General features: G+C 46.7%; 1 protein-coding gene across 1 annotated transcript in view; it reads right to left on the bottom strand.

Moving 5' to 3' along the window:
• Nucleotides 1–22,459, bottom strand: part of LOC147702258 (sterile alpha motif domain-containing protein 9-like) — a 168,229-nt gene that overhangs the window by 30,900 nt on the left and 114,870 nt on the right. Inside the window, 1 exon segment of the mRNA XM_086930907.1 lies at nucleotides 18,565–18,627. The gene's annotated coding sequence lies outside the window, so the exon portion shown is untranslated.

The following is a 22,459-nucleotide window of genomic DNA, read 5'->3' on the forward strand; positions in this document are numbered from 1 at the left end:
CGACTTTATCAAAATTAAGACTATGAGAGTATGAAAAGACAAAGATCAAACATATTGAGTCCATTTGGTATTGGGGAGAGGGGGGAGCTAACTATATACAAGATTTATGCCTAGATTCTTTCCATTCAAGCCCACTTATGGGTCATTACTTATTATTCAGATCATTGTTTTACTTTTGCCCTAAGAGGCTGTTTTACCCAGATCCATCAGCAACTCATCTGCCGCTTGCACTGACCTAATGTTATACATCTTGTTATTATGCATAACTTTAAGAGCTGCCGGAAACATCAGCTGGGCCGTTGCCCCCAATCTTCTGAAAGTATCCAAGCGTTTGCCAAACTCCCACTGTTTTTCAAGTGTTATTCGGGACAGGTCAGATCTTAACAAAAAAGTAAAGCCTTTCCCAGACAAAGACTTTTGCTTCAGGGCCATATTCAATATACGTTCCTTCAAGACGTAAGTGTGAAAGTTTACCAAAATCTTTCGTGGTTTAGAACGCTGAGGATTAAGCCTAAAGGGGTCTCTATGTACCCTCTGGATGTCAACAGACAACTCCTCGGTAGTGTGTTCTAATGGCAATGCTTCTTTCAGTAGTGAGACGATGTATTGCTTTATATCTGACCCTTCAGAGCCTTCCGGGACATTTAAAATGCGGATATTTCCTCTTCTCGCATTATTCTCGAGGGTCTCCATCCTCTCACTAAGGGCCAGATCTTCCTTTGTAAGTTTGACTATATCCTGCCTCGCTTGATCCAGATAAACTGTATGAACGCCTACTGTTTCCTCTAATACTCCCGTTCTTATAGTTAGGTTTTCGATTTTATTGTCAAGGGATTCGCAATAATTCTTGAACCCTTGTTGATTAGCTGCAGACTCAGCAAATCCTTTCCTTATCTCCTCAGTGAGGGCTGAAAACATCTCTAGTACAGAGGCTGCTGTCAACGGAGCTTGAGAGATTAGAGGGGCTGGTAAGGAATTAATCTCGAGTTGAACCGAATTTGCTGAAACTTCTTCAAGTGTTCCCCCAGATGCCCCACCAACAGCCCCCAAATCAGTAGGTTCTAATTCTTCATCTTCTTGAAAAAAATCTATAGTGGGAGATTGAAGTTCACTCAAGTGCTGCTCCAGAAACAACTTTGATTGTGACTGATGTTGGTCTGGATCTAATATTCCTCGCGAACTAGCCTCTCCACCAGAGATTATGTCAGTAGCTTTAGCACATTCAATCATTTGATCAGGAAGTTTCCCGTCTAGAACCGACTCTTTGGATAATACTGTATCATTTGATGTGAGTGATTTAACAACTGATGTAGTATTGGAATCCGATGTTGCAGCCATACCGTGGCTATTTAAGCCTTCAGAAAGGCGAAGAATCTGAGGAATGGCTTTAAAATAGGCACGAAGTGAGGGTGTTAGTTTAGAACCTGCGGGTAATACCTTGGTGTCCTTGGAGATAATCTTGGCTTTTAATTTGGATTTAGCCCTCACACTTGAGGCTTTAGACTTAACTTCGGTATTTAAATATGAAGAGGATTTTGGTTTGGATAGTGTTTTAATTACTTCACCTGCTTCTGCCCCCTCTTCTAGGGTTCCGTCCTTATTTGGCACTACCTTCTTCTTCTGTCGACGACCGCGACTGCTCTTAGTACCACTTTTAGGAGTATTAGATAAGTCGCTAATTGCATTAGATGCACCAGATGCTGCTGACGTGTCTTTATCAAGAAGGGACTGTGCTTGCTCCCCTACCTTGACTGTGTTACCCCTCTGATCAGACAGAGCGATATCTAGTAATTCCTGACTGTTAAAGCTGATGTTAACCAACTCGTGCTCAAGAGACCCCTCCACTGTTGAGGTGATAGCAGGAGCTTGTAAGTATTGGGGGGCTTCGTGAGAATCACCCTTAGAAGAGAAAACCCCACTTGTTTCAGGCTTTAAAACTGTATTTAAGTTCTTGGGGGGAGAAAAAAGGAGGTTCCTCAATTTTTTCCCTTTTCTAAGCTCCAGGGCGGCTGTGCAAATCCTCGGACTAAATAACGATGTTTTAAGGCACTTGTTAGTAGGAATTAAGGAAGTTGAGGGAGATATAAAGTTGCTTCCAACTCCTGCTTGATGTGGAGTACAATTAATGCAAAGAGTTTCAAAACCTTCTCCACTCGAATCACCTCCGCTCCGACTGCAGCAAATTCCAACGTTCAGAACAGAAACAAGCAACTTACCCTTGGGTACTGAAGCCTCACTGACTCCCCCGTTACACCCGTTACCTCTGCCGCCACACTCGCCACACCCGCAGCCGTCCTCCTCGCAGCATACCTCCCAGCTGAGCTCGTGATCGAAAGCAAGGGAGCAAGGAGGTAGAAAGAGGACTCCTGCTCTGCTCCAGCCGCCTCGCCAGGCAACCACCATCGGGACGGGACGGGAAAGCGAAAGCGGGATCCGTCAAAAGTAGGTGGAAATGTTTGTTTGTTCGCCGTTTGCCGTTTGCCGGTTACATTAAGCATAGAAGTGCTTTATTCAGGGCCTCCGTGGTCGTGCAGTCATAGCTCAACGGGACTGTCCTGCAGGGGTCGACCTGAAGCACCGCGGCGAGCTAGTGCGCTGCCGCCATGTTCTTCGAGAACCCAGTGGTAAATCATAAACCAGCCATCTTGATCTTATCTGTGATATATGGGGTCCCCAGTTCAGAATGACAAATACATTTAGAGCAGCATGGGAAAGGTTTTTCATAAATGCATTTTCCACCCTTTGAATGTTCTGGACATTGGTCATACCCCATACCCCTGCACCATAGGATGCCCTTGCCACACATTTACTTTCATAAATAGTCAAGAGTTCCTTCACTGGCTTCGCACCCAGTTTTTTCATAAAGGAATAAACTCCATTAATGGATTTCACCATCTGGGCGCCCCTACTTGAAACCATGGGACACCAAGAGTAGTTACTGTCAAACATGACCCCCAGACAGGAGAAGGAAGGAGCTTCACTTAGTTTCGACTCTTCAGCAAAAAAGGCAGGTTTTTCCTAGGTCTAACCACGCAAGACATGACATAAGCCTTGGCCCATTGACTCTTAAATCCAGCCCTAGCATGAAGGAGAAGTAAGCATCATTAAGACTGTGCATCCCTCTCTCTGTTTTAGCAATCAACACTGCCTCGTCTGCATAGAGTAGAACAGGGAGGGGACGCAAACCAATATAGGCTGCTCTCTCACCTGTGTCCTTGGGGCTATCTACACCTGGTTAATGTACGGAGAAAACAGGGAGGAAGCTAGAACTCACCCTTGCCTAATCCCCCGCTTGATGTTAAAGCTACCTTTAGATTCACCATATCTGCCAAAAGGTATGTGTGTGTTAGCGTCACCATTTCATTGCCTAATAAAAGTAATGATACCAACCAACCTCCACCCCTAAATCCTCCATAATTAGCCACAATTTGGAGTGTGAAACACAGTTGAATGCTTCTGACAGGTCCATAAATGATAATGTCTCTTTTGCCACTGTGTACTTCTCAATTACTGTACTCAAATTCAAGCATTGATGGAGTATGCCCAGCCCCCTTTTTCCTCCCATATTGTGTATCTACCAATATATTGTTGGAAATTGCCCAATCCTCCAGCCTTTGCAATAATATACACCCCATAACCTTTACAGTAACATCTAAAAGAGAAATGGGCCAGTAATTTTGCGTTAGCGCTTTATCACCTTTTTTTATAAATTGGTATGTTATTGGAAGTTTTCCACAAATAAAGGTGGCCAGTCTGCTCAATTGCATTAAAAACACTGGTGAGTAAAGGGGCCCATAGTTATTGATGATAACACAACAAATCCAGAGGCATTCCATCTGGTCCTGGTACCTTCCCTTTACTGCTTTCTGACAGAGTCCTTTTCACATCACTCAGATGGAATGACAATAGATTGATCTGTGAAATAATGGCCCCAGGAAAAGGAAGGTTGCCAGTGTTAATCTGAGGGCCAGACTGTACACTAACGTTATTCTGATCTGCATATATAACAGAGAAGTAGTCAAACCATTCCTCTTCTGTTATATGTAAATCTGTTGAGGGATTGTTGGAATCCCTAAAATATTCATCGTTGATCACTCATCAAAAGGACTTGCTGACTTTAAAGGCAATGTCTCCCATGCAGCATCTTTTATCTCATTCTTTCTATGTGCTATAGCCTGCTTAAAGTGCGCATGTGCCTGTCTTATTAGAGCCACGTCTCTAGGCCCCCCCTGCTGAAGGATTTTATGCTACTGGGTTCGAGCTTTCGTGTAATCTGCATCAAACCAGCCCCTATAGTGAGCACTAGGTGTCCGTGTACTACAGCTCAGATCTGGGTTTTATATGTGAAACTATAACCATAAAAGCTTTGATAATTTTCGTAGCTTCCACTTCAGAGTCATAGTCTACATTAACCTCTTCCAGGGTGTGCTTCAGAATAGCAGGAATGAAAGATGTATGGCCGACTTTGTCCCATTTAATCGAAAAGCCATTGTTGGTGGCCAAGATTGATTTAAAGCCTATTTTATGAGAATTATTCGACTTCCTTGCTAAGCATATCCTCACATTCAAGAGTGACTGGTCACTATCTCCAGATATATAGGACTCATAACCCCTCATAACAGTATATAACTCTTCAGACTCCATGATATTATCGATGGTGGAGAGATAATAGTTTCTAACAAACGTAGGGGCTAAGCTCCCATCTTCATCCCTCTGTGTGTTAAATATCTTGAGGCTATGCTTCATCATTAGATTGTTCAAGGCTATAGCATAACCATCATGTTTAAAATGGGCAAGGGCTCCCCCGGATGCATCTATAATCCCACAGATTGGTTTCACAAGGAAAGGGCAAGAGTGCACATTAAAATTTCCTACCCAAAAGATTCTCAGGGGGTTGTGATGCAAGGACAATACAGACAGAATGGTGAAGTCAACGTCTGCAACTACCTGGGTTCTCTGATCATCAAAACAAAAATGTTAATTGGGAGTAGGTCCCATTTCCTGCTTGTGTGCCCTTTTGCCTTGTTTTCTTTTTTGGCGGAGAGACTATTGAAAGACCAGGAGAAGATGTAACAGATTGAACCATGGAAGAATCATTTCACCGGTTCCTTCCCCGCTTGTCCACAAATCTTGTGGATCATTATCTATATCCCTGTAGAGGTCAGGGGCAAAAGCATATCCCCCATCTAATCCTGATTTCAGCAGCCTGCTAAACTTCTTAGATATTGGTCATAGTTGTTTGTTTCGATCACATTTGGATCAACACGATCAAGAATCTAGAATACACATGTAGTTGTCTGCTGCATGGTAACATTGCTGTTCAAAGCTATCTGGTCATGTTAATAGTGCTGAATTTGTCATTTGCTCTGAAAACACTTTACCATCACATCAAGAACTGTAAAAAAAGGTTAACTTCAGTAGCAGGAGTTAAGATCATTCCTGTCACAATGCGGTCTTTATTCTCTGCTTCCCACCTTACTCACCTGTTAAGTTCCACATGAAATCCTCACATTCCCCTTGCCTCCATAATGTCGTTAGTCTTCTCCATTGTACATTATTGATATATTTTTGTTGCTTTATCAGAACTCTGCAGATGCACTCACATGTTTAATATAATCAGATGGTTGATCTAATCAATTTGAACTTCTTTAAAACTATTAACGAACTATGACCAGATGGGTCACTGCTGGCTACAATTAAAACAAGCATTTACAATGCAACGGTTTCGCCTTTGCAAAAGTTAGAGCTATTGGCATTGTAAATGACAAAATTGTCATTTATGTGTTGGTTTTGAAAACGGATAAATAAATGGCATTGTCATTTACAATGCCAATAGCTTAATCGCAAATGCCACACACAGACCCACACCTACACACACACAGACCGACCCTACACACACACAGAGCCCCCCCACACACACACAGAGCCCGCCCTCACACACACAGTCAGCAGCATTTTTACAATGACATCATTTTGTTCTATTTCAGGGAAACGTGTCAAAACTTCAGGTGTAGAGCATGGATGCCTTCTGCCATGAATAGAGCCCTCAATCAGTCTCGACAACAGATGTTGCATTTGGTAGCTTCGATTTAAATGTGTACGTGCGGCCTAAACAATTCCCACTTTGTGTACGCCAGGGAACCACCAGTTCCACTCTGTGGCTGCCTTAAAGTTGCCACGGGATGTGGAATTCATGCCCCGTCCTGCCTGCATCTCTATCACCAGAATGTTGCCGGCTTTGATGACATCTTTTCTGGTTCGGAGATGAATTGTGACATTATTCGCCGGGCTGCCCCTTTAAATCCTATTTTCCCATAGCGCTTTCAGACCTAATCGTAGCGATCCACGTTACTACCACCCAAGTCAAGGGAAAACGTTTTACCGACACCAGAGGTAAAACTGAGCTGACAGAGCGTTTTTGCAGGTGGTGAATTACGTTTCTGCCTCGGCTATATCACCAGCTGCAGGACATGTAAGTATTAAGAAAGATGACACCTTCACGCGAGTACATGTCCAGAGGGAGAAAAACGGGAGATGGGGGGGGGGGGGGGGGGCAGGGGGGGAGCAGTCTGCCGGCCGCCTTTATCTTAATCTGATAACATGGTTTTCTGAACAAGCGCCTCGAAAGACCCCACGGGCTTGTCTGTAGGATACCATGTATTGCAGTATTCATTTTCATTTTCATTTCCAATCTTTATTTCGACCATTCGGCCATAAAAGATACACAATACAGATAAAAATCACATGTAACTCTGTCATAAACAGATAAAACATTGAATACATATGTTAAAAGGCTCCTGCACAGACTTAAACATCTTAAAAAAGAAAAAAGACAAGATTTCTAAGTACAACCCAACGTCTTTAAAATGCGGTTCCGCGTATACCAGACATTAGTAAAAAATTTTGAAAGTGCGAAAACAGTTGGGCCGGAAACATCAGATTTTAAAATCCTGTACATTGGTGCATATTCCCTGCCTCCCATATTCCTTATCAACAGGAGGAGCCAGTATTTTCTGGCTGCCTTGTAGGCTGGGCAGAAGAAAACCACATGCAAGTCGTTTTCCTCCTTATCTACACAGACAGGACACTGCTTTGTGGAGGAGGCCGGTGACCAGGAGCTTGTGAAGGACCGAAAGGGCAATGTGCCGTATCTCCATTGGAGAAACAGCTTTCTAGCAAGTATAGGGTATATAGGATCCAATGCCTTCTCAAACCTATAAAGATCCTTACTTTGCAAAAACACCGATGATAAGGACCCGTCTAGCTGGGTAGCTTGGGCCCTTAACCATCTGTGTTCGTGGTACAAATTAGCCAGGGACCTCTTGGAGATGTTTGATGCTGCATCCGCCAGCTCAGTCCATAGATCGGGGAGCCCTAATTCCATACAGGTAACTTGAATGTTTTTGACCCAGGGAATACTGAGCGCCTTGGGGTGATTCAGTAATTCGGCCAGTTCCGCCCTATAGTCTGCGAGATCATTGCTGCTCCATAGCCTACGCCTGAAGGCTATGGGTCTCAAGCTTATCTCGTCAGCTAGTGGTCGCAACCCTAAATCAAGCCTCAAGGGGAGGAGCGGGGTACTAGGGGGGAGTGCGGCTATCTGTCTTATGAACTTATTTTCTGTTAGTGACAGACTCCGGCAGGGCGTATGACCCCACAGTTCTGCCCCGTACATAATCGCCCCCCTAGCCTGGGCCTTATATATCTGGATTAATGCCCCCAATGGGCGGTATGACGAGCCGGTCATCATCCGTGAGATGCCCCCAGTGGTTTGTATAAGTTTGAGGTTTGCCCTACTCTGGTGGGATCCCCAAGTCATGGATTCGTTGAGGGTCACACCAAGATATTCAAAGGTGGCTACTCGCTCGAGCCGCACGGCTCCCAATTGCGGATTCGGCCGCAGTTTCTGGCTCGGGTTCAGAACCATGAATTTGGTTTTTGTAGCATTAATTTCTAGCCCCCTATCAAGGCAGAAAGTCACAAAGGAATCAAGAATCCTTTGTATACCCATAGGGGTTTTAGATAGCAACAGGGTGTCGTCCGCAAACATAATTGCGGGCACCCTGCTGCCATTTAATTTGGGGGCGTCAGTATAGTCAGTGGCATTGAGATGGGCGATTACCCCGTTGACGAAGAGGCAAAACAGGGTCGGCGCCAGCACACAACCCTGTCTTACCCCTCGGCCAACGGGGAATCTGTCGGTCAGTTCCCCCAGCCTCCCACACCTCACGCGGGCGTAATTATTGTGGTGCAGCCTCTGTAAGATCGACAGGATATCCGGGGGGACACCCATCTCTGCCAGGACGCTCCAAAGTTTCCCCCTGGGCACCAAGTCGAAGGCGGCCCGTAAGTCCACAAAAATTGTGTACAGACTGCCGCCCTCGAACTTTGCTGTCCTCCAATAGATCAGGTTCAATCTAAAAACCTGGTCCACTGTGGATACCCCCTTCCTAAATCCCGCCTGGTAGGGACTAAGGGCACCCACCTCCTCCATCCAATCCTGGAGCCGGTTCAACAAAACCCTACCGAACAGCTTCTGTGCTACATCTATCAGACTGATCGGTCTGTAGTTGGCTGGGAGGAGGGGCGAGCCCTTTTTAAAGATAGGGACCACCTCTGCCCCCAGCCAAGTACTAGGGACTTCCATTCCGCTGAGAACACCGTTAAAAAGGGCGGCAAGGTAGGGCGCCCAAACAATGGGCTCCTGTTTAAACAAATCCCCCGGTAAGCCGTCCAGTCCCGGCGCTTTCCCAGAAGCTAGACCTGAGATGGCAGCAGTGACCTCACCCAGCGTTATTGGCTCCCCTTGGTAGCCCGGCCGGCCCACCTCGATGGCAGCAGGGGATTCTCCCGGCTCAGAGCTGTATAAGGACTGGAAATGAGCCTGCCAGACCCCAGGTGCTATGTTAGGCTCCAGTGCCGATTGTAAGCTCCCTGACCCCCCATTCACTGTCCTCCAGAACAGGCGTTGATTTTGAATCGCCAAGGCCTTGGTGAGTTCTTCCCACTGATTTTCCTCCCATTCTGCTTTAGCCTGGGCAACAAGTTTCTTGTAGGCTCGCCTGCTTTGTTTAAGGCGTTCCCCCCCTGTACCCTCCTTAATTATTCCAAGGAGTTCTGTTTTGGCCCGTCTACATGCTAGATTGTACCACAATGTTTTGCCTTGGCACCTCTCCCTTGGCTTTCGTGAGCTACAAGTGAAATAGGGTGCCGCAGCTTTTATAAGGTCCTCATGGGCCTTATACAATTTGGTCTGGGAGTCTTTATTGTTTACCTCGATGTCGAAACTCCCCACGATTTCCAAGATGGGAGTAATCTCAACATAGAGCATGGGGAGTTTGTCCTTACTTGTGGCCAGGTGCTCCCACCTGATTCTTCTCCGGCTATTATCCAGGAGAAGGGCTGGATTGTTCCCTTCCACTTTAGACATTGGGGCTTGGGGGCCTGGATGAACAAGGTCGAGCTCAAGGGCGTTGTGGTCACTATTGGTCCTTTCCATCACCCTAAAATCCTGAATTGTCGGCCACTTCACTAGTTGGGCCAACACATAGTCCAGGCGGGACTCTCTCCCCAGTCTATTGTAGGTAGTTTTACTGGGTATGTCGGATTTCATTCGCCCGTTACAGGCTCTGATTCCGAACCTTAGGGTGAGGGCTGTAATTTGTAGTGCTAGTGGGGTCCAGGCTTTCGGGGGTGGAGCTTCCACCGAGGGCACTGCCCACCTAGCCTCTTCTTCCGATGAAAACCCTTCCAGAAGGCCGGGGAGTGGTTCAAAGTGAGAATTAAAATCCCCACCCACCACATAAAATGAATCATTCGGCAGTTCAGATAAAAAGTTCGAAAGTTCATCAATAGTTGGTGATTCCTTTGCCATTCCCACCGGCCTGGAATAGATGTTGACCAGCACAAGTTTAGCTTTGTTTGGCCATACTAGTGAAACCACAAGGATATCTTCGGAATTAAACGGCCACTGTGTGGCCACGCAGCCCAAATGAGATGCAACCCAAGTCGTGAGCCCGCCTGACGGACGTCCTTTGCCTTCCCACCTTGCTGGGATGGAGAATGAAATATAGCCTTGGTGCCCATAGTCCTCTCTGGCCCAGGTTTCCTGGAACATACATACGTCACCAGTCTCGATGTAATTTACCCAGTCCGGCTCACCCACTTTGTTGGCCAATCCCGCAATGTTCCAACAAATTAGCCTCAGATGTTCAGGGGTGTCAGTTGCCGTGCCATAAAGGTTGGGAGAGATAGTTCCGGGCACCACTTCCGTCGGAAGGCCTGACACAAAGGCAGCAGTGGGGGCAAATGGCTCAGAGAGTCTAAGCGAGCCGTTGTCCGCAGGCAATAAGTCCTTGAGTATTCCCACAGCCATGTGTACATTATCAGCGGATGGATGGGAAGGTCCACTGATGCCGTTATCCAGAGTCACTGGATCGTTCAATAGACCAGAGGTTATGCCGGTAGTCACGGTGGGTAGTTCAGAAAGTCTGCAGGAGCCGTTATCCCTGGTCACTGGCTTGTGAACAGAGAGTCAGTCAACCCCGTCCAAGCCGTTCAGGCAATTGAAACGATTAAAGTGAAAATAGGGTGTGTCCGGCAGTTGGAAATGCGGGCGTTGTGCATAATCCTTGTGTCTGCGTCTGCGTTCCACCCTTGTCCATTCATCATGCGGTGGAGCCTGGTGCATGCGAATAGGGGGGAAGAAGAAGGATACTGGGAGGGTCTGAATGGTGGAATCCAGTGATCTATTTACTCCTTCACAGATATGCAGAACAGTGCCCGGGTCTTTAAAAGTTACCAAGATGCAGTCCCCTATTATTGTTTTTCTGGTCTTCCCTAACCAAGGGACCCTTCTGACCATAATAATTTCATTATTAAAATGGGATGGTAGGGGTCGGTTCCAATTTAGCCATTTAATGACCTTTTTCTTGAGGGATTGATAGTCTTCATTTTCCCCTGATCTTAGATGGGGGGCACCTGCTAAAACCACCGTTAGACTATTGGCTTCTGGCGGGAGATCTGGCCTCCGTGGTCTTGGGGCTGGCCGGCCCGGGGAGAGTGGGATGGCTTTACCGTCTTCTTGGTTTCTTTCATTGATCCCTGCCTGAGAACTATAAGGGGGATGGTCTATTGGATGCGAAGGTCCATTAGTTTGATTGTTATGCAGTGCCTGGAATGGAATAGCCATAAGTGGCTGCAAGGGGGGGGCAGTGGGCGCACTCTGAGGGGGGCTTTGTTGGCACTTTTTGGAGCTCCTACTTTGGGAGGGTCCCCTACGGAAAGATGAGTTCCCACTAGTTTGGTTTGCTTACTGACTAAAGTGTTCAGGGTAGTAAGAGATGTCTCTAATAAAGTGAGCCTAATCTCAACTTTTTTCAAACTGTCACTAATGGGCTGCAAGAGGGAGCGGAATAGGAATTCGATACTCCCTATAGATGTGAGTGGAGGGTTTATATTCGATGTATTGGCCTCTGAATCCTTGTTAGTAACAGCTCTGATAGGGCTTTGAGCCTTAGGGGGTGGAATAGTAGGCATGATCTCATTAACCTTCCCAGGTTGGAGTGGGTTAGTGTGTTTCTTACCAAAATCAAGATGGGATAGTTTGGTTTTCCCCCGTCCCCCTATTGATTTCCTAGTGCGTTTGCTGGGCGGAGGCCTATGCAACTCCACCACAACACTTGGTTTTGGCTTACTCTTCTTAGCTATTTGCATAGGGGGAGTTTGGGTGACCAGGTTAACGGGGGTAACAGGTGACATAGAAGGAGTTGGGTCTGCATACTTTCCCGGCACCCTCCCTGGAGTGCAGGGAGTTTCCCGAAGTAAAAGGGGGAAGTCCTCAAGGGTCGGGGGATTTAAGCTGTTAGGGGGCGTACCTTCCTCTTGGGAGATAGGGTACGGGATAATCTCTGTCAAGGGTCTGTTTTTCATAGATTCAATGGAGCGCCGACGCTCCGCCCTACGTTTCTCTAATGAGCTTTCTTTGCCCGCAACTCCCTTAGCAGATTTGAAGTAATTGTCCAGTGTCCCTGTACTGCTGGCCCCCTCCCTTGATGGGGTTTCACGTGGTGTGGGCGAGGGCATCACCTTGGTCGGGTTGGAGACTAGGATTTAGGGGTAGGGCCCGGCCTCCTTCGGCCCCGGACGGCCACAGACGGTCCCGCCCTTGTCCCGGGCTTCTCCCGGCGAGCTCCCGCACGCTCCAGCGCAGCGGTTTTCTTGCACTTACTTATGGCCTGGAGTCAGTTGGGTAATTGTTGGGGGCGGGGCGATGAGGGAGAGCGGCCCAGGTGTTGCGGGCGCGAGATGAGCTGGGACTCTTGGGAAACTGAGTCCAGCCCCTCCTGCTCGGAGCCCTCGCAGCCCTCAGCCCTGGACACTCCAAACAGCAACTGCTCCCAAGTCCAACAAACGCCCCTTAGCGAAGCGGGACCCGCGCAGCGGGTTCCGCGAGGCGTGAAGGCAGAGGCGATCCACAGGCAGTCCACAGGTCCTCGTGCTGACCAAGGTAGGCTCAAATGGGGTCCCACGTAGAGGGAGAAGTCCGACGGTTTTCACCGGTCTGTTGGGGGCGGGGCGATGAGGGAGAGCGGCCCAGGTGTTGCGGGCGCGAGATGAGCTGGGACTCTTGGGAAACTGAGTCCAGCCCCTCCTGCTCGCAGCCCTCGCAGCCCTCAGCCCTGGACACTCCAAACAGCAACTGCTCCCAAGTCCAACAAACGCCCCTTAGCGAAGCGGGACCCGCGCAGCGGGTTCCGCGAGGCGTGAAGGCAGAGGCGATCCACAGGCAGTCCACAGGTCCTCGTGCTGACCAAGGTAGGCTCAAATGGGGTCCCACGTAGAGGGAGAAGTCCGACGGTTTTCACCGGTCTGTTGGGGGCGGGGCGATGAGGGAGAGCGGCCCAGGTGTTGCGGGCGCGAGATGAGCTGGGACTCTTGGGAAACTGAGTCCAGCCCCTCCTGCTCGCAGCCCTCGCAGCCCTCAGCCCTGGACACTCCAAACAGCAACTGCTCCCAAGTCCAACAAACGCCCCTTAGCGAAGCGGGACCCGCGCAGCGGGTTCCGCGAGGCGTGAAGGCAGAGGCGATCCACAGGCAGTCCACAGGCAGTCCACAGGTCCTCGTGCTGACCAAGGTATTGCAGTATTATACATCTACTTGTACTTTGTACGCTTTTGTAACCCACACATTTGTCACTTTTTCCTCCTGTAATGCACCGTTTGCTACCTCTTGTATTTTGTTTGCTCACGATTGTCACTCTTGCCTCATGTAATGTAACGTTTGCTTTTGTAATTTGTTCACTTGTTATGTTCTCATGTATCAGTTCTGTTCCTATTGTGAAGCGCTCCGACACCTTCGAGTAAAGTCCGCACTATATAAAAACGCATAAATAAATTCCAGTCCGGGACTTGCATTTAACAGATAAGTATATTCTCTGATGGATCCAATTATATTGATTGCCTTATCAAGCACCTGAGAACAATGACTACATGACATGGAAGCCTGTCTGAGCATCTTATAGAGCTTTGCATTCTGGTACTTGTAGTTTTGCTGCCCCCCCCCCTCCCTTTCGTAAACGTAGGAACTGTAACAGTGCCCTTGCAAAGCCCATCCCCCTCCTCACCTGCCCAGCTCCAGGCCCACCAGGGTGTAGTTGTTGGAGAAGGGATCCGTCCGTATCCTGGTCCGAGTACTGGACACCATGGTGCTCCTGTTCATCATGGCAGCCAACAGCGGTGGAGACTTCTCCGGTTGGTAAGTAAATAAACAAAAACACTAAAGTTCAAAAACTGTTCAAGAAAGAGAAAAAGAAAGTGAGGTCCGGATCAGGTCTCTTTAACCCAGACCCAACAAGGTACTCCCAGGCACTTCATGGAAAAACTGCCAGCAGCGCCCCCCTGACTGCCCAGCAGGACACGCTCTGTCCAGGGCAAAAGTGAACTGGCCAGTGTGCAAAGCTCTGCTCCGGCTGCGGTCCGCCGTGCACGGGGCTTGCTTCTGCAGCCCGGGGAAGACCGCACAACTCGTGCTGCAGAAAAATGCACGGCAGTGGAATGTTTTGGTTGCTTCAGACGGGAGCGAGGGCTGAGACGGGATTCTGCTGGGGGACGAAGCAGGTTCTGTCCCCTCGTCCAGGTCCAAGAAAGTCTCTTTTCGTTTGTTGGCTACTCGCTCTCTGCCTCTCTCTCCAGTATCTGGCAATAAGGGGGCTGCGCCGTCTACCTGCCCTGCTGAGCGTGTGACATCAGCTGCCGACGGAGACTCGCTGGGCGACCGGAGACACCATAATATGCATCATTTTAGTCAGAACTTGTTCTTAGTTTGCAATATTTTTACATTCATCTCAGGGACTTTACGCCAGCAAAAAAAAAAAAAAAGTCAGGTCCCGGGCTGGCAGCCAATCACAGCGCGGCCCGGGGAATGACGTCACGGGGGTGTCCCGGCCGGCAGATTCGGGGGCGTGTTTTTCGTGCTCTCCCCTTCCCATTGGCTGGAAGGTAAAATTCCAGCCAATGGGAAGAGGAGAGGGCGGGACTTAAAAAAACACTCGGAAACGCCCCCGAATCACGTTTTCACGGAGAAAGCGTGATTGACAGCCAATCTCTACCAATGGCTAGCCTCCATTTATGGAGCTAGCCAATGGAAGACAGAGGCGGGACCAAAGCCCCATATGTAGAGACATAAGATTTCGCCCTGGGCGGAGCACCTGCTTCGCAGGTGCTACGGCCAGGGCGAAACCTAAAAAGACCACCGTTCAGCTTTTTTGTGCACTTTTATAACCCAATGGTTTATTTTGCTTTTCTACTACTTTGCTCCAGGATATAACAAAGGATAAAAGGGACTAATAAACAGTTTACTAAGAATGGTGAGTTCAAAATAACAAACTGGCAACATCAACAAAGCTATTCATGTATTGCTGCTTCTTGAGAAGGCTCAGCATAAGGTGTCACAGTGACCCTAGACATTATCATGGAAAAGGGAAATAGGTCAGAGACCAGAGAGATAAAGAAGACTTAATAAATGGCTGAGGAACCAGAGAGACCAGAAGAGAGCTAGTAGGCAGATCAGCTTGACAGGTGAGACACTGAAAAACAGATGTGTGTAAGTGAGAGAGAAAGAGTGAAGGAGAATAAACAACTTAGTTACAGAGATGAAAACAAAGTTATTGGAGAGAGAAAGATTGGTGTGAGAAAGGGAGAGGTAGCTGAGAGAGGTGATGAAGACAGAGACTGGTGAAAAACAGCCTATTGTCAGACAGAGATTAGAATACAGGTTAGACATATGACTGAAGATAGATGAGAAAGATTCAGCCAACAGAGACAGAAAAAGAGGGAGAGGCAGGTGTGGGAAAGGTGTGATAAAGAGGGAGTCTAAAACAAGACAGTAGAGTAGGGAAACACGTGAAAAACAGACTTCTGAGAGCGGAAGGCAATAAAAAGAGACTGCTGAGATGCTCTGAGAGCGAGAGGGATACATGCAAGAGAAATGGGCAATGAAGAGCAAACAGGATAGAATCAAAAGTTGAGGAATGGGGAATGGACACATGAACATCATTTAGGGGTCACCAGAATTTGCAGCTGTACCTCCTTGGCTTGCACTTTGGGACCGCTGGCACTGCCTTTGTGACCCCCTGGCATCAGAAGAGGCAAAATCAGTGCCAAAAGCAGAGGAGTATCAGGTCAGAGTGAGTGACAGTGTAAGTGAGTCAGAGTGAGTGAGAATGAGACAATAAGAATAAGGATGAGTGCATGTGAGTGAGAAAGTATGAGAAACAAGAGTAAGAGTGAATGGGAGTGAGAGTGAGAGTGAGAGTGAGTAGAATAGTGAATCAGAGTGAGTGAGAATAAATGAGACTGAGTAAGAATGTGTGAGTGAGGTAGAGAGAGAATTAGTGGGTGAGAGTAAGAGCGAATGCATAATAGTGAGAATGAATGAATGAGGGTGAGAGTAAGAGAGGGTGAGAGTAAGAGTGGGTGAGGTGATGGAAGTGAGTATGGGGGGGATTGTGGTGTAAAACTTGTGAGTCTGCAGTTGGTCCTAAAATAGTTAAAGGTAATTATTGACTTAAAGAGGCACCCATTGCAAAATACAGGCACTGATACACTGGACGCATTTCTTGACATAGTCGCACCTATGACAAATACTCTCTGTGGAAGGGGCGGGGCTCACTCTCTTCGTTCACCTGTTACATACAAATGAGGGCAAGTATTATTCCAGACCACCTTCAAAGAATATCAGGCGTCACTTCAAGAACAGAAGGTAAATAGTGTTTATAAAATAAATCCAAACAACAACCAAGGTGCCAATACTGATAAGAATTTAAACAATTGGAGAAATGTTGCAAGGATATCGAAACCAGGCAGCCATAAGCTCATTAGTAGCCTTTTATTTTCAAATGTTCAAAAAAAATTTTGCAATAGAAAGACATGTACAGGGAACATAATTATACAAACAATTTTTATACAAAAATATATACAAATACCATATAATGTACACCTTTTACAACCTGCAATTTACAATCACTATCATACAATTACAACCACACTATTACATCCATTCTATGTACAATCAAACAATCAACATCCACACCACAAAGTCCTTTTGGGCCAATATGATTTATTCAATTAGAAGAGAGGGCCTTACACCTTCCAAACAAAGCATTAATAAATACCTATTTCACTGCATGCATGATGTTATAGCACATAATAATCATCAAACATTTACTACAATTAGCATGCCCCACAAGATGTTAAATACAATTGTTTGGTGGTGTAAAATGAAAAGGTCTACGCGTTTCAAACCCCGACCAATACTGGGGTTCTCATCAGGACCAAGACACACTGTGGGGGACAAAAAATGAAAAAAACTATATCAAAACCTTGCTAGCACCAATTTTGCCAAATGCTCCTTAAAGGCCACCAACAGCATCTACTTACCAAAACTTAAAGAAAAGCCACAGCCATGGATTTCCTATGTTTATGCTTGCTGTACAAATTCTAGGAATGAGACAAATAAAAGCGTCCTTTTGTCAGCCTTATCAAAAAAGCATGTGAGTAACAGAAGGTGAGAGTAAGAGTGGGTGAGGTGATGGAAGTGAGTATGGGGGGATTGTGGTGTAAAACTTGTGAGTCTGCAGTTGGTCCTAAAATAGTTAAAGGTAATTATTGACTTAAGGAGGCACCCATTGCAAAATGCAGGCACTGATACACTGGACGCATTTCTTGACATAGTCGCACCTATGACAAATACTCTCTGTGGAAGGGGCGGGGCTCACTCTCTTCGTTCACCTGTTACATACAAATGAGGGCAAGTATTATTCCAGACCACCTTCAAAGGATATCAGACGCCACTTCAAGAACAGGAGGTAAATAGTGTTTATAAAATAAATCCAGCAGTGCAATGCACACTCTTGATTAGGTAAAAAATGAACTAAAACGAATACATTTTAAAAAGTTGTTCCCTTACTATCATTACTGCAAACAAAAGAAAAAGTTATGAGGTTGAATAAAACCGCTTGCAAATTGTCATGCATCAAAATGTGTTAACAATGACTAATAATTTAGGTCATTAACGTCGGTCCTATTCTATATTTTTTTTAATATTAATTTACACACATGTAATTTTTATCTCCTAATGAATTATCAATAAAAAATTTATTGTGGAAACTAATTAATCATGACAGTTTGCGGTATAAAAAATTCCAATGCTATTTGGTGCTTTGCAGCACTATATTCTCTTCGAACACATAATTTTGTATGTACTACAAAGAGAAGTGAGTAATGTTCACGTAGCATACCATGTCAGCACCCCATTATAAGTGGTACTTAAAATAGACATGTGTCTGTTTTTTTTTCTTATAGTAGTCATGCAGTTATGAAACTTGAAGGATGTAATTTATTGTGATGACTTCAGGGTTAATGTCATGTGACATCGCTTTCTGGGAAGACTCGGGGTGAAAGGCTGTGTAATGCCCCATTCTGCTACCGCTGGCATTGGGGTGAATGGACGTCGGTGTCTGTAAACCATCGCAATGATGTGTCAATAACACGCATGCAAGAGAGGTGGGTTCCTCTGGGCAAAATAGCATCGGTGAGATTGATTACAAATGTCGAGGGTGGACAATAAAAATATTGACCAAACTAGAGATTTGGGATATGGTAAAAAAAACATTGCACAGGGTCCCAAAAAACCTCTGACAGGAGAACGAATCGTGTTGCGATTTGCACCAGAAAAAATGAACTGAAAAAGTGTGAGAATGAGTTGCTGCAAAAAGAATGCAGACGAGGTTGTGACTATAACAACTTCTTTCAAGGACACCAACTGACTTATTGAAATATCTTGCTGGCTTGGAATCTATTTTACTCTGATTGAGATAACAGCTACTGCCTGATTGTGAAGGAATGTGCGGAAAGTCAATGGCGCCTCGTTAAACTGAATACATATTTAACAATTGTGGCAGAAGAGGAAATGCGCGGTAACCGAGCTCAAAGCAAGGCTGACATTTTATCCGAGTTATTTCAAGACAAAGAGAGAACAGAAGTAAACAGCGATTCGACCACTCACCTTGATCCCAGGTCCAATGCACGCTTTGTCATTCTCACATTAAAAATGAGGCAGGTTTCCATTCTGTGAAAATAAACAAAAAGTTGCTTTCAGCCCGGCTCATGGAATACAAAGCACACTGAATATCCAGGTCTTCGCACTTGTCTTGTCAGAGTAAAATGATCCGCCAAGCAGGTCCAACTACTTCTAACCATGGCTGGTCTGGCCTTTTATTTCATCAGGGACGCCCCCAGAGGAGGGGAGCCAATGGAAACCGGGCTTAGAAGGAGTGGGGCTGCCTTTGTCTCCAACGATCTGTGCTTAGAACAGCAGGTAAAGAGAGAGTGCGAGGAAGGAAAACAGGCATTTGCAATGCAATAGGTCTCGCATTAATTAAGTTTGAGCTATTGGCATTGCTAAATATTGCAACACCAATTGCAACAAAAGTCTAAAAAAATGTGTATTTATTTTTGTAGCAATGGTGGCATGCTGCGCTTTAGATGAATATGTTTAAAAGTAAAGTGCGCCATACTGTGATTGCTACAATAGTTAATTGTGGATGCGTTAACAATTGATGTGTGCACTGATGGCTGGTGGTGTGTGTGCCTATAGAAATTGTGCACTGATGGCTGGTGGTGTGTGTGCCTGGTGGAAGTGTGCACTGCCAGCTGTGGTTGTGTGTGTGTGGCTGTGTGTGTGTGTGTGGTTGTGTGTGGTTGTGTGTGTGTGTGTGGTTGTGTGTGTGTGGTTGTAGTTGTGTGTGGTTGTGTGTGTGTTTGTGGTTGTGTGTTTGTTTGTGGTTGTGTGTGTGTGTGGCTGTGTGTGTATGGTTGTGTGTGTGTGGTTGTGTGTGTGGTTGTGTGTGTGTGGTTGTGTGTGTGTGTGTGGTTGTGTGTGTGGTTGGTTGCGTGTGTGGTTGTGTGTGTGGTTGGGTGTGGTTGTTTGTGAGTTTGTCTGGTTGTGTGTGGTTGTATGTGTGGTTGTGGCTGTATGTGTGGTTGTGTGTATGTGTGGTTGTGTGTATGTGTGGTTGTAGTCTGGAGTCCGACATTCCTGTAAGGTTTGAGAGCATTTCCAGACAGATAAAAGGAGGAGCAACTGAATGAGGTAGTATGGCCTAACGAGCAGAGCTGCGACTTTGGAACTGGGACTGCATGTTCGACTCTCGGCTCCGCTCAACATCTTGTGATTCTGGGCAAACGGCGTAATCTCTCCATGTCTCAAAATAAACAAGAAAATGTAAATGTGTGAAAGCTTTAATGAAGAAGATGGTGAAATATTTCTTGTAGCAAGTTTCATATTTTAATTTACAAAATACCAATAGGAAACATTTCTACAAATACAATAAACAGAAAATATGTGCCATTGTCAGTCAGACCGTGTTAAGCACAAACTTCACAAGCTAGAACAGTAGGGTAGAACACAGGTCCCAGATCTCCTTTAACGTGTCAGAAATGTTTTAAACATGCCCTTTGTGGAATGTTCACCCAGGTGTTTAAAAAACACATACTTAACTGCATCTAATATCTTTATATCAATGTTCTTTGGCCGCTTGTGAGTAACATAAAAATGGTTACCGTTTGACGTAAACTTGCTATGATACCGAACTGACATATTTAATATCCTTTTGCTTAGATGTGGGCAGCTGTGCTGTTTTCCACACCTCAGAGCGGATTACAGTCATCCTCCGTTGGGGTGATGATGAGAAATCGCCATATATGTGTCTTATCATAAAAGAGGTTTTAGCCAGAGGTCTGGGCGGTGGTAGGGGGCGCAGGAGTGCTACTCATGCCGGACATGTGTCTGCCTGGGGTCTCTAACGCTGCCCCTGTCCTGTACATCAGTGGGTGGTGATGGACTGAGCATCTGAATCAATCAAACACTCACACCCAGTCAAAAGATCTGGGTTTAATCCATCACCGTTCTTTAGCCCACTCTGCCACCCCAGTTCAGACATGGCTATATGCAAATCAGTCTGACCCTGTGCCTCATGGGAACAGTTCAGCCCGAACTGACAAGCCATGTCTTCCCTGGACCGGAAACAAGCTTCTGAGGACCGGTTTCTGGCATTCCAGCCGTCTTCAGCCCGGCTTGCTTGAATCCAGTGGCAAAGTGAGCAAGGGACTCACGTCTGAGCATACCCTGCCACACTTATGGCGGCCTAAAGCGGTACAAAAGGGGGTGGTGATGGACTGAGCATCTGAATCAATCAAACACTCACACCCAGTCAAAAGATCTGGGTTTAATCCATCACCGTTCTTTGCCCACTCTGCCACCCCAGTTCAGACATGGCTATATGCAAATCAGTCTGACCCTGTGCCTCATGGGAACAGTCCAGCCCGATCTGCCAAGCCATGTCTGCCCTGGACCGGAAACAAGCTTCCGAGGACCGGTTTCTGGCATTCCAGCCGTCTTCAGCCCGGCTTGCTTGAATCCAGTGGCAAAGTGAGCAAGGGACTCACGTCTGAGCATACCCTGCCACACTTATGGCGGCCAAAAGCGGTACAAAAGGGGGTGGTGATGGACTGAGCATCTGAATCAATCAAACACTCACACCCAGTCAAAAGATCTGGGTTTAATCCATCACTGTTCTTTAGCCCACTCTGCCACCCCAGTTCAGACATGGCTATACGCAAATCAGTCTGACCCTGTGCCTCATGGGAACAGTCCAGCCCGAACTGCCAAGCCATGTCTTCCCTGGACCGGAAACAAGCTTCCGAGGACCGGTTTCTGGCATTCCAGCCGTCTTCAGCCCGGCTTGCTTGAATCCAGTGGCAAAGTGAGCAAGGGACTCACGTCTGAGCATACCCTGCCACACTATGCTCAGACGTGAGTCCCAGGCTCTCCACACCACTGGAGTCAAGCTATCCAGGCTGATGAAGGCTGATAGCCAGTAACCGGTTCTTGGATGCTTGATTCCGGTCTGGGAAAGACATGGCTTGGTAATTCGGATTGGACTGTTCCCATAAGGCACAGGGTCAGAGCTGATTTGCATATAGCGAGTGTCTAACCCAGGGTGGTGTGGAGTGCAAAAAAACGATGGATTTAGGCCCAGATCCTTGTACTGGGGTGAATGTATGACATTGTTCTACATTCTGTCCATCAACTGTGTTTTTTGCAATTTTTCACCCCGAGTGGGCTGGGTATGCTCAGACGTGAGTCCTAGGCTCTCCACACCACTGGAGTCAAGCTATCCAGGCTGATGAAGGCTGATAGCCAGAAACCGGTCCTTGGATGCTTGATTCCGGTCTGGGAAAGACATGGCTTGGTAGTTCGGACTGGACTGTTCCCATGAGGCACAGGGTCAGAGCTGATTTGCATATAGCCAGTGTCTAACCCAGGGTGGTGTGGAGTGCAAAGAAACAATGGATTTAGGCCCAGATCCTTGTACTGGGGTGCATGTATGACATTGTTCTACATTCTGTCCATCAACTGAGTTTTTTGCAATTTTTCACCCGAGTGGGCTGGGTATGCTCAGACGTGAGTCCCAGGCTCTCCACACCACTGGAGTCAAGCTATCCAGGCTGATGAAGGCTGATAGCCAGAAACCGGTCCTTGGATGCTTGATTCCGGTCTGGGAAAGACATGGCTTGGTAGTTCGGACTGGACTGTTCCCATGAGGCCCAGGGTCAGAGCTGATTTGCATATAGCCAGTGTCTAACCCAGGGTGGTGTGGAGTGCAAACAAACAATGGATTTAGGCCCAGATCCTTGTACTGGGGTGAATGTATGACATTGTTCTACATTCTGTCCATCAACTGTGTTTTTTGCAATTTTTCACCCCGAGTGGGCTGGGTATGCTCAGACGTGAGTCCCAGGCTCTCCACACCACTGGAGTCAAGCTATCCAGGCTGATGAAGGCTGATAGCCAGAAACCGGTCCTTGGATGCTTGATTCCAGTCTGGGAAAGACATGGC

Source organism: Lissotriton vulgaris, chromosome 7 (assembly GCF_964263255.1).
Source record: "Lissotriton vulgaris chromosome 7, aLisVul1.2, whole genome shotgun sequence".
Lineage (NCBI taxonomy): Eukaryota > Metazoa > Chordata > Amphibia > Caudata > Salamandridae > Lissotriton > Lissotriton vulgaris.